General features: G+C 36.9%; 1 long non-coding RNA gene and 1 pseudogene across 1 annotated transcript; both read left to right on the top strand.

Moving 5' to 3' along the window:
• Nucleotides 1-16,381, top strand: part of LOC131814152 (mitochondrial ornithine transporter 1-like) — a 161,593-nt pseudogene that overhangs the window by 50,024 nt on the left and 95,188 nt on the right.
• LOC131814156 (uncharacterized) lies at nt 788-10,253 on the top strand. Its single transcript, XR_009347164.1, has 2 exons — nt 788-8,811; nt 9,070-10,253. It is a non-coding gene; the product is annotated as an uncharacterized LOC131814156 (long non-coding RNA).

Below are 16,381 nucleotides of genomic sequence, written 5' to 3'. Positions count from 1 at the left end.
CAAGAAAAAATATGCTCAATCTTTCTTAGCTTTGTTATTCCTATTTTCTTCCCTTTAGTAGTCACCTTCCACCCCCCACTTCCTTTCCTTCTCTTCCTTTAGTCTTGAAGCAAACATCAAAAAATGTTCACTATTTTTTTTTTAAATGTATTCATTTATTTGAGAGATTTGAGAGAAAGAGTGAGAGAGGGCAGGGTGGGGAGCAGAAGGGCAGAGGAAGAGAGAAACTTAAGCAGACTCTGTGCTGAGTTCAGAGCCTGGTGAAGGACTTGATTTCCCCACACTGAGATCAGGACCTTAGCTGAAACCAGGAGTCAGTGCTTTAACCATTGTGCCACCTAGGCGACCCCCCTTCCAAAATTTTAACTATTAATACTAATAACAGTATGTACCTTCTTCTTGTACTTTAATATATAAATATTTATTTAGAAAAAGAAAAAGATTTTTACCTTTGCCTCCCTTACAGTGCGATATTTTCGTCATCTTGAGAATCACTACGATGTTTTTGTCATCTTGAGACATCCACTCATCCACTTCCTTGGCGAATGCCACCATCACACTGATTTCAAATGTAAAATTTTTTTTTCTTTTTTTTCTAAAGATTTTATTTATTTGACAGAGAGAAATCACAAGTACAGTGAGAGGCAGGCAGAGAGAGAGAGAGAAGGAAGCAGGCTCCCTGCCGAGCAGATAGCCCGATGTGGGACTCGATCCCAGGACCCTGAGATCATGACCTGAGCCGAAGGCAGCAGCTCAACCCACTGAGCCACCCAGGCGCCCCTCAAATGTAAAATTTTTAGTTGAATTAAAATTCATCCAAAAAATCAAGTCCAGTATGTTTAGCTTTCTTTTGACAGCCATCTTGGCATGAAATTTACCTTAGACTGGGGACATTGTGATCATCAATCTTGATTCGCTGGACCCTGTCATGGAAGTACTTAGTATTATAAGCTCTTTCACCTAAAATAAATAATACATAGGTCAGATAGCGATGCCTAATAAACACAGTAATTGATCAAGTTATGAAGAAGTTCTACTTTTTATTATAAATGCCTTATCCACCTTAACTTTTTAAAGGTTTTATTTATTTGTCAGAGAGCACAAGCAGGGGGAGTAGCAGAGGGAGAGAGAGAAACAGGCTCCTCATTGAGCAGGGAGCCAGATTTGGGACTCGATCCCAGGACTCTAGGATCATGACCTGAGCAAAAGGCAGATGCTTAACCAACTGAGCCACCCAGGCGTCCCCCTTATCCAGCATTAAAAGGAGCTTTCTTACTGGCTCTTGTTGCTTTTAAGAATATTAAGGGTCTGAAAAACAGATAGCAGTGGTTTGTCCATCTTGAGTAACCCAACTTACTTGAATTTAACAGGCCTTACTTTTAATTATATAGTAGCTTACTCATCATATTACCATATATTACCACAGAGCAGAAGTAAATGTGGCCAACCAGAATGCTTGCCTCCTGAAAATGTCTGTTTAATATACAGGAAGAGGAAAAGACAAGACAATACTAAGTGGGGATATAATCTCTTTTCTACAGGTTTTGTTTTTAAGCATATTTTCCCTTGTTTATTGACTATTTTGATTTTTTTCATTTGGGTTTTGCTCTCCTCACACCCCACTTCTAGTGAATTAGGAAATGTATTTTTTGAATTGTCTGTCTTCAAAACACAAGCCAGCAGGGAAAACAGAAGTATTTCCCTAAACCTAACACCACTAGAGCAGATTCTACCCAAAATGGCTCTGACTCAACTTAAGCTTCCTGTCTCCCCAACAGGGCATTTATACTATTGAGATATTTTTTCCCCTACAAAACAGAACCAACGCAAGATGGAGATTTTTAAACTCACTTCCCATCACCCACCAAATACTTATGATTAAATGAGATGTGAAGACTGAATCATATGTAGTGATCTGTTTCATATCAATAGCAAAATATCTGGCCATGTATATACTGCATAGATTGTAGACTTGATAGTGTTCTCAATGTTTGGTATCTAAGAACCGCACAACTTCCTAGAAAAAATAGACACATGTCTTACATAAATCCATATGGCACCAATATAAGCTATTCCTTAGGAGTAAGCCAGAATGGTCATTACCTTTTATTCACTTGTCCTTTACTTAGCACCTTTTAGGGGAGATTCAGGGAATAGAGTACCTACATTCCAAGTCCTAGCTTATCCACTGACAGTTTTCAAATAGTCCACAATGTTGTGTGTGACTACCTGAATAACGTCTACTATAAATACACATTGCTTAAAGCTACCACAGTTAGCTAGCCTTACATAAACATGTGAAAATTATGATTTCATAGTTATATATGATTCTTATCTAGATCTATTTTTGAATAGATAGGTTATTTATATTTTTTAATTTTTTAAAAAGATTGATTTATTTTAGAAAAAAGAGAGAGAGACCATGAGTAAGAGGAAGTGGGGGGATTGGAGAGAGAATCTTTAGCAGACTCCCCACTTAGCATGGAGCCTGATGTGGGCCTCCATCTCACAACCTTGAGATCATGACCTGAGCCAGAACCAAGAATCGCAGGCTCAACCAACTGAGCTACCCAGCTGCCCAAAGAGATAGTTTTTTTAGATCATGATCTGGATATTACAGTCAACCTATGTGCTATTTAAGTGAATAAATAATGCAAAATGTGTGGTATGATTGTGTGTCTATATATGCATGATAAAAACAAACACATATTAAATTTTAATTAAGTGGTGGCAATATGGAGACTTTTTTGGATCACCTTTGCATATTTTCTAAAATGAATACATATGCATGTAAGTGTATATACACACACACAAATATGCATATATGCATAACTTTTCAATAAGAAATAGTGATCTAATGTACAGTTACTATCACATACAAATACAGTATTTCTAACAATGTTATCCATTTGAAACACACACTGAACCTGTGTCTCTGTACAACAAAATGACTGTAACAAAGTTTAAAAATTGATGAGTATAGTAACCTGAGCAATGTTTACTAGCTTCATATTGAGAAAAAGAAAAAACATCAAAACGATTAAGTGATTAAATTGTCATAGGAAATCGTAAATAAAAAAGATAAATACTCTGAGTCTGTATAATGCTGGAATGGGGGAATAGACTCCTATGCATCAAGATTTCATGAGATTCTTTACACTAAAATGAAATCCAGATGGAGTAAAGAATTAACGATTTTTAAAAACCCACAAATATCTCTAGGAAGTTCAAGTGCATATTAATCAATTCTTTAGATCAAGAAAAACAGAATATTGAATCAATGGAAGATCAACAGATTTAGGTTCAACTTTAAAAATTTGAGATTTCTGGGTGCCTGGGTGGCTCAGTGGGTTAAGCCTCTGCCTTCAGCTCAGGTCATGATCTCAGGGTCTGGGATCAAGGCCCACATCAGGCTCTCTGCTCAGAGGGGAATCCTGTCCCCCCCCCCCCTCTGCCTGCCTCTCTGCCTACCTGTGACCTCTCTCTCTCTCTCTCTCTCTCAAATAAATGGATAAAATCTTTTAAAAAAAATTTGGGATTTCCATTAAAAAAAAAATGCCACAGTGCAATAAACAAAGAACAGGGAAAAATCATTTTCAGTAAAATGGAGTGAATGGGAACTATGTCTAATATTACCTATAAACTAGTTATACTACTATAAACTAGTAACTCTCAAAACAATTTAAATAATACTCCCTCAACCTATAGATAAATGGGCCTAGGACATAAATAAATTCATTAAAGAGAAAATTTAACTGCATAACAAACTATATAGATAAATGTTCACCTCACCAACAGAGAAGTTTAAACAACAATAAAATCCCATTTTCACCCATGAAATTAGCCCTTTCCTTTTCAAATGGGAAAATCCAATGTTCGCAAAGATGGCAAGAAATATAGATTTTGATTTATTGCTAACATAATCCCTTGGATTTGGTAATATATATTGAGAATCCCCAAAATACTCATACTCCATTACCAGAGAATTTAATTCCTAGGAATCTATGAGAAAAGGCTTTATGCCTTTAAACCTTTGTGCCTCTGATGCTGCATTATTAATGTTTTTTAAAATTTCTTTTCAGTGTTCCAGAATTCATTGTTTATGCACCGCACCCAGTGCTCCATGCACTACATGCCCTCCATAATACCCACCACCAGCCGCATTATTAATGTTACTGACACCTAACTATCCAACATTCAAGCTTGATTATAGCACAATGAAATATCATGCAACCATTAGAATACCATTTTGCCCTTCATTCTCTCAATAAGCAAACATTTCACAGTGTTTAATTTATGTGCAGTCTTCCTTAGTATACAGCGCTTACAGATATTCAACATTTGCTTTTTTAATTAAAAAAAAAATCCTGGGGGGCGCCTGGGAGGCTCAGTGGGTTAAGCCTCTGCCTTCAGCTCAGGTAATGATCTCAGGGTCCTGGGATAGAGCCCTGCATCGGGCTCTCTGCTCAGCAGGGAGCCTGCTTTCCTCTCCCCCTCTACCTGCCTCTCTGCCTACTTGTGATCTCTCTCTCACTCTCTGTCAAATACATAAATAAAAATCTTTAAAAAAAATACTTGGATGGCTAAGTTTTAGGGATTTAAAAAAAATCACCTCATGTTTCTCTATATGTTTAAAAAAAAAAAATGATCTCAAGTTCTGAATTTTCTCCAAGAGTCCATCCTTGACTCAATACAAAGATAACTTGCTGCTATGTTTTCTGATCTAAATACTTTACCTGAAGACTATAAATACCTCTTAAACTAACTGGTTCAACAGAGACAAAAAGCATCTAAAAGTTCAGCTCTGCCAAGAAACCACATTTTGGGGGACTAGATGGATAGTTTTTGTCCTCAACCAGAATAAAGAATATGTAATTGTACTAAGGTCAAAAACTAAAAGATAACCGAGAAGATTTTTAGCAATGTAGGTACTGCAGATCTCCTTTTTTTCAATAGCCTTAAGTTTACAATTCCAGAAACTCTTGGGAAAGTGAAAAATGCTGTCTACTCTTTAAAACCCTTTTTGCAATAACCTCCAATTTTGTCCTAAATAGGCCAACCCTTTCTCTGTGTTCACAAAATATTAACTAACCAGAAGAGTTTACACTGGAAGAGACTGTCTATCTTAGCACATTCCATGATCTGGAGATGAAAGTGCAACCTCTTTGCCTGCATGCCATGGCAGCACTGGCCACACTTGACACTTCCACCATAGTGCTTGCTTCCTTATTCCCACATATGTCCAATCTTGCTACTTCTCAGAAACACTTGACATTTATATTAACAAATTTACTGCATATTAAATCTGTTTGCTCTACATGTCACTGTCCATTTCTCTACATATTACTATCCATTGTTCAAAATCCAATCCTGCACATTTATTCCCTCTTAAGAGTGAAGAGGAACTGCATGGCCACTTTGCATTCTCTCAGAAATTAATCATGCGATACCTGAATTTCACATCCTCTAGTCCAAGTGTTAGTTTGTAGATGGCTTTCATCTTAAAAACAACAAAGACATGCTCAGTCCAGGATACGTTGTTATCATTGAACATGCAAGCACCAGTACAGCTCCACTGCCTCATTCTCAGTCAGCCAAGGTACCGGAACTAATAGCTCAGATATAAGCCTGCACTCTGGCAAAAGAGGAAGGTAAATATTCATATGGATAGTAGATATGATTTGGGGGGAGGTTTATGATTCATGAGTTTTATGAAAACTGATGATTTCTCACCTCTTCTTCTATTATGTCTATTAAAAATTGTAAAAAGATCATGGTTTACTAGAATGTTGTCAATACCCCAAGGAGATAAGTGTTAAGAACTGAAAAAAAAAAAACAAAAAACAAAAAAAACCCTCTAAATCTAAATACTTTAGTGTTCTCTAGTGGTCTAGAGAACACTCTAGAAGCCAAGAGTAATATCTTTGCTTTGACTTACATACTTAATGATGTTTGTGGCTTTTTTTAAAAAAAGATTTTATTTATTTATTTGACAGACAGAGATTACAAGTAGGAAGAGAGGCAGGCAGAGAGAGCAAGGAGGAAGCAGGCTCCCTGCTGAGCAGAGAGCCTGATGCGGTCTCAATCCTAGGACCCTGGGGTCATGACCTGAGCCGAAGGCAGAGGCTTTAACCCACTGAGCCACCCAGGCGCCCCGAAGTTTATGGCTTTTTAACACCCTAGCCAATATTAAGTGTTGCTAAATTTATATTTATCACCACTAAATCTACAAAGAAAAATGAATTCATTTAGACAAGTTGTAATTAACTCACAGTTCTCAGCCCAGCCTACTGAAAAGTAATATTGGCAAAGGATGCTCTATCGCTAGAGATGGATTCTGGCAATTTGAAGATGGCTATACTGAAGTGCCATAATCCATCCAATGGACCCTGGTCAAATTACTTCACAACTATTCCCATTATGGAATGAATAAAGTAGTTTCCACATTAAATAGCAGTTTGGAAAATTTTTCAAAATTAGTCAAGGGAGTAGTAGAATCATGTCTTACTTACAAATAACATAACCTAGAAAAGGTATGGTTCACACTCTCCTTAAGACCTTTTTGAACTTTGTTTTGTTTTGTTTTGTTTTAAAGATTTTATTTTATTTATTTGACAGAGAGAGATCACAAGTAGGCAGAGGCAGAGAGAGAGAGGAGGAAGCAGGCTCCCTGCTGAGCATAGAGCCCAATGCGGGACTGGATCCCACGATCCTGAGATCATGACCTGAGCTGAAGGCAGTGGCTTACCCCACTGAGCCACCCAGGCGCCCCCTTTTTGAACTTTTGTAAATTGATTTTGACTGCTCAATTCTCAAGACTATGAATATGTGCTAGTTATTGTTTTTAAATTTTTGCATGTATAGAAAAACTTCCCTGCCTTAAATGATTTCATGAATGATTCAAATACTTTATCCTTCCCTATTGGGATCTATCATATGAATTTATTTGGTCAATGGAATGACATAAAGCAGGTAATTGCAAAAACCCTTATAAGATTCCACTCTAGCTCTTGCCTTTTTGCTGTTTCATAAGAACACACCCAGGCTAGCCTAATAAAGGATGAAAACATATGGAGCAGATAGGAGTTACCCCACATACCCCAGGTATATGGTGGGATGGCCATAAGGTCATTAGAGAGCAGCGAGGTAAGGTCATTATAGAGCAGCTGATAAGGAAAACTGAGATTCCATTCCACAGTGGTGATGTAGGAAGACCCTGACTTCACCTTCTCCATGGCCACACCAAATCTATAAATATTAATAGAATAGTTCCTTCTGAAGAACCGAAGGATGACTGAACAGCTTCTGCATAACAAAAGATAAAGAAGCTACATAGAGAACTGCAAGAGAGAGGGAGGCACAGCAATGAAGGGAAGTCCCACCTCTGACACTGCGAATCATAGTGTGGAGGGACAATACTGAGGGTTCAGTTAGAGATTCATCTGTCTTGGGGCAAGAAAATAAGCCATGGTTGAAAAGGACAAGTAGGATAAAAAAAAATTGTAGCCCTAGAACTCCACCAAATGCTAGGGAAGCTCCTAGAACTCTCTCGAGATTGGACAGGTTGTTGAGTGTCACAGTTCCTACTCCCCTTATACCTAGATAGTGTAGATAGAAGCATGGTTTACACATCCAAGCTTGTACAGAGCCCCAGTGAGCCCTGGGCCCCTAGCCCACATGAGCCCCAGCCATTCTATCAAAATGGCCCCAGTATGAAACACACTGGGACACTCCTGCTAGGTAGCCACTACACCTCCAGCCACTGTATCAAAGTCATATGCATGCAAAGCACCCTGAAACATTGCAGGCCCCCACCACATTGGCTTCAGATGGCTTGCTAGGGCACTTACTGCAGAGAGTGTGCTGGGACCTCCTGGTTCACAGTTGCTTTGGCTCCAGCTAACTTGCCAGGGAGCCCTTTGCAGTAAGCACCTTGGGACACACTGACCTGCACCCACCTCAGCTTCAGTAGTTCTGCCAGGGAGTAGTTGTATGTGGAGAACCTGAGGCACCCTCACTGATACCTACTTCAACAGCTGTCCTGCTGGGGTGCTGCTTGTGCAGGGTGCACCAGGACCTCCCTAAGCTTGTGCTCCACCTCAGCAGTATCTGCATGGAGAGCTATGGGACACCTAGCTTTTACCCATTTCAACTATTTTGTAAGGGTTCTCTCAGTGTGTAGAGCCCTAGGACCCTCTGCTTACAGCCACTTCACCTTCAGCTGTGCTACCAGGGTGCTCTCTCTATGTAGACAGCTCCAGGAATGAGCTGGTGGCCATCTCACCAGGATGCAGCCCCCGCATGGAGTGCCCCAGTACCCACAGATCACACAAGCCACAATTCTAGCCAGCCCCTCAAAGTTACTAGGAACACACAGTGTACACAAGGGACGACCATACACAAGACCATTCCTTCAAGTTTCAGATAAGTAGCTGTTCTAATCATAGTAACAAATGCAGAAAATCAAGTAAAATTGGAGGCAGAGGAATATGCTTCAAATAATTGAACAAAACAAAACCTCAGAAAAAGACTAAATGAAACAGAGATAATCAATATGCCTGATAAAAAGTTTACAGTTATGGTCATAAAGGTGTTCACTGGTCTAGAGAAAAAAGTGAAAGACCTCAGGGATAACTTCCACAAAGAGATAGAAAACAAAAAGGAACAATTCAGAGTTGAAGAATGTAATAACGGAAATGAAAAACTACTAGATGGCGTCAATAGTAAGTTAGCAAATGCAGAACACATAAGTGATCTAGAAGATAGCTAAATAGCAAAAAGAAAAAAAGAATTTTTAAAAAATGAGCATAGGTAGAAGAAGAATAAATGAAACAAGATGGGATTGGGAGGGAGACAAACCATAAGTGACTCTTAATCTCACAAAACAAACTGAGGGTTGCCGGGGGGAGGGGGTTTGGGAGAAGGGGGTGGGATTATGGACATTGGGGAGGGTATGTGATTTGGTGAGTGCTGTGAAGTGTGTAAACCTGGTGATTCACAGACCTGTACCCCTGGGGATAAAAATATATGTTTATAAAAAATAAAAAATTTAAAAAAAAATGAGCATAGGTTAAGGGATCTCTCAGACAACATCAAATAAGTAAGCATTTGCATATTTGGGGCCTCCGAAGGAGAAGAGAAAGGAGTAGAAAATATATTTGAAGAAATAATAGCTGAAAACATCCCTAACCTGGGGAAGGAAGTAACAGCCAGGTTCAGGAACCATAGAATTCCAAGCAAGATGAACCCAAGGAGGGCCACACCATAACACAGAATAATTAGAATGTCAAATGTTAATGATAAAGAGAATTTTAAAGGCAGTCAGAGCGAAGCAAAAAGTTACATAAAAGGGAAACCCCATAAGGCTATCAAAAAAGAAAAGGAAAGTCAAGAATAACACTAGAGAAATTTATAATCTTAAGTAAAGAGAAGAAGTAACAGAGAAGAACCACAAAAACAACCAGAAAACAATCAAAATGACAGTAAGTACAACACTGAAAATAATTACTTAAATATAAGTGCTCTAAACACCCCAATGAAAAGGCATATGGTGGACCAATGGATAAAAAAACAAAACACATCTACACGTTGCCTACAAGACACTCATTTGAGATACAAGGACACACTCAGTCTGAAAGTGAATGCATCGAAAAGATATTTCATGCAGAAGGAAGTGGGAAAAAAAACCCAAGGTGACAATATTTATATCACAAAAATCCGACCTTTAAGACTTACAAGAGAATAAGTAGGGCACTGAATAATGATAAAGAATCAATTGAACAAGATGACCGAACAATCATAAATATCTATGTACCCAACAATGGCGCACCTAAATACTTAAAGCACATATTAATACCTGTAAAGGAAGAAAGAGTAATACAATAATAGTAGGGGAATTTAACACAGCATTTTTTAAATAGATATATCATACAGGCAGAATATCAATAAGGAAAGTGTTTCTTTGAACAATACAGTAGGTCAGATGGACCTAACAGATAAATACAGTACATGCCACATAAAAACAAAAGAATACAAATTCTTTCTATATGCACACAGAATGTTTTCCAGGATAGATCACACGGTAGGCCAAAAAACAAGTCTCAATACATTTAAAAAGATTGAATCATATCATGTATATTTTATAATCACAATGGGGTGAAATAGAAACCAATTACAGAAAAAAAAAATGGAAAACCAAACAGGTGGAGATTAAACAACATGCTACCAAGCAATAAATGAGTCAACAAAGAAAATGAAGAGCAAATTAAAAAATATATGGAGACAAATGAAAATGAAAACACGATAGTCTAAATCTTTGAGACCCAGAGAGAGAAAAGAGACCTAAAAGGGATATTTATAGAGATACCAGCCAACCCAAAGATATAAGAAAAACCTCAGTCTGAAAACCTAAAAAAAAATAGAAAAAAGTAAAGTCCAAAATTAGTAGATGTAAAGATTTAATAAAAATCGAGCATAAATGAATGAAGTAGAGTCTTTAAGAATAGGAAAGACCAACGAAACAAAGAACTGATTCTTCCAAAACATTAAAAAAGTCAATAAATCTTCAGCCAGACTGATCAACAGAAGAAAACAAAAGGAACTGGATGAAACCAGAGACAAAAGAGTTAACAAAGAACACCATAGAGGTACAAAATATTATAATAGAGTACAACAAAAAAAATTATATGTCAAAAAATCAGATAACCTAGAAAAAAAATAGATGAACTCCTAGAAACATACAGTCATCCTAAACTGAATCAGGAAGACATACAAATTCAAAAACCAAATTACTGCTGACAGAATTGAATTCCTAATCAAAAAACTCCCAACAAATTTACAGGATCAGACCGATCATAGGTGAATTTACCAAATATTTTAAAAAGAGTTAATAACTATTGTCTTCAATCTATTCCAAAACAATAGCAAAGAAAGTATAGCTTTGAAGTACAGCCTAATGAGGCCAGCATTACCCTGATACCAAAACAAATACACTACAAAAAAACCCCAAAACTACAGAACATTATCACTGAAGAACACAGAAGCAAAAATTCTCAACAAAATATTAGCAAACCATATTTAACAATACATTAAAAGGAACATTCACCATGATCAAGTGGAATTTATTCCAGGTTTGCAAGAATGGCTCAATATTTGCAAATCAATCACCCCAAGTCAACAAAATGAAGTATAAAAACCATGCAATCATCTCAACAGATGCAGAAAAGCATGTGACAAAATTCAATATCCGTTTATGATAAAACTTTCCAAAAAATGGGTTTAGAAAGAACATACCTCAACACAGTGAAAGTCATATATAACAAACTCACAGCTGATGTCATGCTCAATGGTGAAAAATTGAGAGCTTTCCCTCTAAGATCAGAAACAAGACAAGGATGTCCACTCTTACCACTTTTATTCAGCATACTCCTGGAAGCTCTAACAACAGCAATCAAACAAGAGAAAAAAAAAACATCCAATTTGGTAAGGAAGAAGTTATTGTCACTATTTGCAGATTACATGATACTATACAGAGAAAACCCTAAAACCCTAATAAAAAACAATTAGAATACATGAATTCAGTAAAGTTTCAGGACACAAAATTAATGCACAGAAATTGTTTTTTTGTACAATTAATAATGAAGTAGCAGAAAGAGAAAACAATTTGATTTACAATTGCACCAAAAAGAATAAAATAACCTAGAAATAAACTTAACAAAAGAGGTGGAAGAGCTGTGCTCTGAAAACTATAAAATGCTGATGAAAGAAATTGAAGACAAACCAGATTATGAGATATACTATAAAGCAATAGTAATCGAAATAATACGGTACTGGTACAAAAATGGACACATCGAACAGATTAGAGAGCCCAGAAATAAACCCACACTTACAGGGAAAGTTAATCTAGGACAAAGGAGGCAAGACTGTATGTACACTAGGGGAAAAGATAGTCTCTTCAATAAGTGGTGGTAAGAAAACTGGACAGCTACATGCAAAAGAATGGTCATTTTGTTCCTTTTTGCTACAAAAATAAATATACTGGATTAAAGACCTAAATGTGAGACCTGAAGCTATAAAACTTCTTGAAGAAAATATAGGCAGTAAACTGTTTGACCTCAGCCACTGCAACATCTTTCTAGATATATGTCCTCAGTCAAGGGAAACAAAAGTAAATATAAACTATTAGGACTATTCCAAATAAGTTTTTGTATGGTGAAGGAAACCACCAACAAAACTAAAAAGCCACCTTGTGAATGGAAGAAGATCTTTGCAAATGATATATCTGATAAGGAGTTAATACTCAAAATATATAAAGGACTTATACAAGTCAACACCCCACAAAATATGATTCCATTAAGAATGGGCAGAAAACCTGAATAGACTTTTTCTTCTGAATTGACATTTTTTTTTCAAAGAAGATAGAGATGGCCAACACACACATGAAAAGATGAAAAAGAAATGCAAATCAAAATCACAATCAGCTATCACTTTATACCTGTCAGAATGGCTAAAATCAAAGATAAGAAATAAGTGTTGGTGAGGGTGTGGAGAAAAAGAAACCCTTGTGCACTGGTGGTAGGAATGCAAACTGGTACACCCACTGTGGAAAACAGTACAGAGGTTCTTGAAAAAAATTAAAAATAGAATTACCATATGATCCAGTAATTTCACTACCGGGTTATCTAAAGAAAACAGAAATGCTCATTCACAAAGTTATCTGTACCTCTATGGTTACTGCATCATTTTTTACAATAGCCAAGATATGGAAACAATCCAAGTGTCCATCAAAAGATGGATGGCTTTAAAAAAAAAAAAAAGATGGATGGCTAAACAGGAGGTGGTATATATACACAAAGAATATTACTGAATGAGGAAGTGGTGATGGACCATGGGGGCTTAAGTGGGTAGGAGAAGAATCAATGAAACAAGATGGGATTGGGAGGGAGACAAACCATAAGTGACTCTTAATCTCACGAAACAAACTGAGGGTTGCTGGGGGGAGGGGGTTGGGAGAAGGGGGGGTGGGGTTATGGACATTGGGGAGGGTATGTGCTTTGGTGAGTGCTGTGAAGTGTGTAAACCTGGCGATTCACAGACCTGTACCCCTGGGGATAAAAATATATGTTTATAAAAAATAAAAAATTAAAAAAAAATAATATTACTGAGCCATAAAAAAGAATGAGATCCTGCTATTTGCAACAACATGGTTGAACCTAGAGGTATTATTTTGAATTAGTGTCTTTTGTTTTGTTTTGTTTTGTGTCTTTTGTTTTTGTTTTGTTTTGTCTGTGATCCAGATACCTGGATCACAGAATATGTCTATTTTTTGTGTTGGAGAAACTTCCTCACTCTTTTCAAGCGTGGTTGCACCCAGTTTGCATTCCCACCAGCAGTACACAGGATCCTTTTTTTGCTACATCCTCACGAACACCTGTTGTTCCTTGTGTTATTGATTTTAGCCATTCTGACAGGTGTGAGGTGTTATTGTGGTTTTGATTTGCATTTCCCTTGGTCGTGGGTGATGTTGAGCATCTTCTCGTGTGTCTGTTGAATGTACGGATTTATGAAGTGTACTGGATATCTATATATCACAGCAGCCAATAAGAAAACAAAACTTTAAAATACCATTTAAAATAATATCAAAGACTCCTGGGGAAGACGGTAGAATAGGAGGACTTTCAGCTCATCGCCTCACACAGATAAAACTAAATAAATGCATCAGTGTAAATAACCCAAAAAATGACACGGAGACTGGCAGAACAAACTCCACAGCTAAATGTAGAGAAGGGGCCACTGAAAGAGGGTAGTAAGGACAGAGACATGGTCTGGAGCTAAAGAGACCCATACAACTGTCTGCAGGAGGGAGGGGTGCTGTAGGCATGGTGAGGGGCGAAAAACAAACCTCCACATCAGGGACCCCATGTAGGGAAGATGAATCCCCATTACATTTGGCTTTGAAAACCAGAAGGGCCTAATTTTGTGAGTTCTTACAACCAGTGGGACTTAAAACATGGAATTTCAAAAATCAGCAGGAGTAAGAAAAGTGGGAAGCACCAAGCAGTTTAAGTAAGTATAACTATAAAAAACAGTGAGCATACTTAGAAAGTAAAAGTAAATTATGACACCACATACCTAAATTGTGGAGAGGAGAGGAGTAAAGAATGAATTCAAACTTAAGTGACCATTGACTCATATGGTCTATTATATGCAGAAGATGTTACATATAAACCTAACAGTAACCACAAATCAAAAACTGGTAATAGACATGCAAAGAAGAAAGAGAAAGGAATCCAAATGTATCTCATTAAAGAAAGCCAGCTGATTGTGAGAGAAGAGAGCAAGAAAAGAAAGAGAGATCTACCAAAACAACCATGAAACAAGTAACAATGACAAATACATATCCATTGATAATTGCTTTGAATGTAAATGGACTAAATGCTCCAATCAAAAGACATAAAGAGATGGAATGGAAAAAAATAACCAAGACCCAGCTATATGCTGCCTCCAAGAGATTCATTGCAAACCTAAAGACACATGCACATTGAAAGTGAAGAGATGGAGAAAGCATGAAAATGCACGTGAAAAGAAAGCTAGGGTAGCAATACTTACGTCAAACAAAATAGAGTTTAAAACAGACTGTAACAAGAGACAAAGAAGAACACTATATAATCATAAATGGATCAATCCAACAGGAAGATATAACAATTGTAAATATTTATGTTCCTAAATACATAAAGCAGCTAATAACAAACATAAAAGAAGTAACTGAGAGTCATACAATAGTAGTAGAGGACTTTAACACCTCACTTACATCAATGGATTGGTCATCCAAACAGAAAATCATCAAGGAAACAATGGCTTTGAATAATACATGGGACCATATTGAAAACAGATACATTCAGAACATTCCATCCTGAAGCAGCAGAATATACATTCTTTTCAAGTACACATGGAATGTTGTCCAGAACAGAGAACAAATTAGACCACAAAACACGTCTCAACAAATTCACAAAGATCCAAGTCATAGCATGCATCTTTTCTGACTACAACTATGAAACTAAGAGTCAACAACAAGAAGAAATCTGGAAAGATCACCAATACATGGAGAATAAATAACATGCTACTAAACAATGAACAGGTCAATCAAGAAATCAAAGAGGAAATCAAAAGATACACAGAGTCAAATGAAAATCAAACACAACGGTTCAAAATCTTTGGGGTGCACCAAAAGCTATTCTAAGAGGGAAGTTCAGAGCGATACAGGCCCATCTCAAGTAGAAGTCTCAGGTACACAATCTAACCTTATATCTAAAGGAGCTAGAAAAAGAAGATCAAACAGATAAAGGAAATAAAGATCATACTCAATGGTGAAAGACTGGGAAAATTTAACTATGAATGAAGAGATGAAACTTCTGAGGAAAAATAATCAAATGGATGAACCTCATCTGTTTCAAGCTGAGAAAGATTTATTTCCTAAAGGCAGTGAAAACACAGGCCTTGGAAGCAGTAGTCGTAACTGCCAGGAGACAAAAGAATGAGTAGGGTCCAATACCAGTAAAATGAGACAGTCTCAGAATCATCTACAGAAAATAATGACGATGTTACAGAAGTTTTAGTTGGATTATTATGTACAGTTCTACTTTTACACTGTATGAAATTTTAATGAAACAAAGTGGACAAAATTAGCTCCATAAGATAAGCAGATTGTAAAATAAAGTACTTTATGGGATAAGTTCTGTTCATGGAGAACTGTAAATTATGAGCTGTTCTGGGTCTTGCTTAGTACTGATTTTTTGTTTTGGAGGGGGCAGGGGCCTCTGGTTAAATTTCGATTTGTATGTAGTTTTTTTTTTAATTTAGAATTAAAGTTTTTATTTTATTTTTATAAAAGATTTTATTTATCTGAGAGAGGGAGAGAGAGCAAGAGCGTGCACATGCATGAGTGGTGGAAGGGGCAGAGGGAGATGGAAAGAACCCTCAAGCCAGCTCCTCCATGAGCCCAGAGTTTGACCCAGGGTTCAGTCCCAGGACCCTGAGAACATGACACTTAACCAACTGAGTCACCCAGATGCCCCTAGAATTCGAATTTTTAAATGGAAGTAGCAATTACAATCTTTAAACCTTTGGAGAGTGTCACCTTTAGTTTATAGATATACACGAAAGCTTTTTGTCTTGTCTTTTTCTGACAGGTTTAGCAGTTTTCATATTTTGGTCAATGTTTCAACATTTTACCATATGATTATATGTCTTTGTGTTAGTTCCATACTACTTATAAATATATATTACCTATATTTATCTCTTATAGGAAAATATAAAATTTATCCACTTAGAATAATATGTGTTTATATGTAATATAGTATATCCCCTACAATATATAATATAC

The sequence above is a fragment of the Mustela lutreola genome, chromosome 13, assembly GCF_030435805.1.
Source record: "Mustela lutreola isolate mMusLut2 chromosome 13, mMusLut2.pri, whole genome shotgun sequence".
Taxonomy (NCBI): domain Eukaryota; kingdom Metazoa; phylum Chordata; class Mammalia; order Carnivora; family Mustelidae; genus Mustela; species Mustela lutreola.
This window is presented reverse-complemented; position numbering and strand designations above follow the sequence as displayed.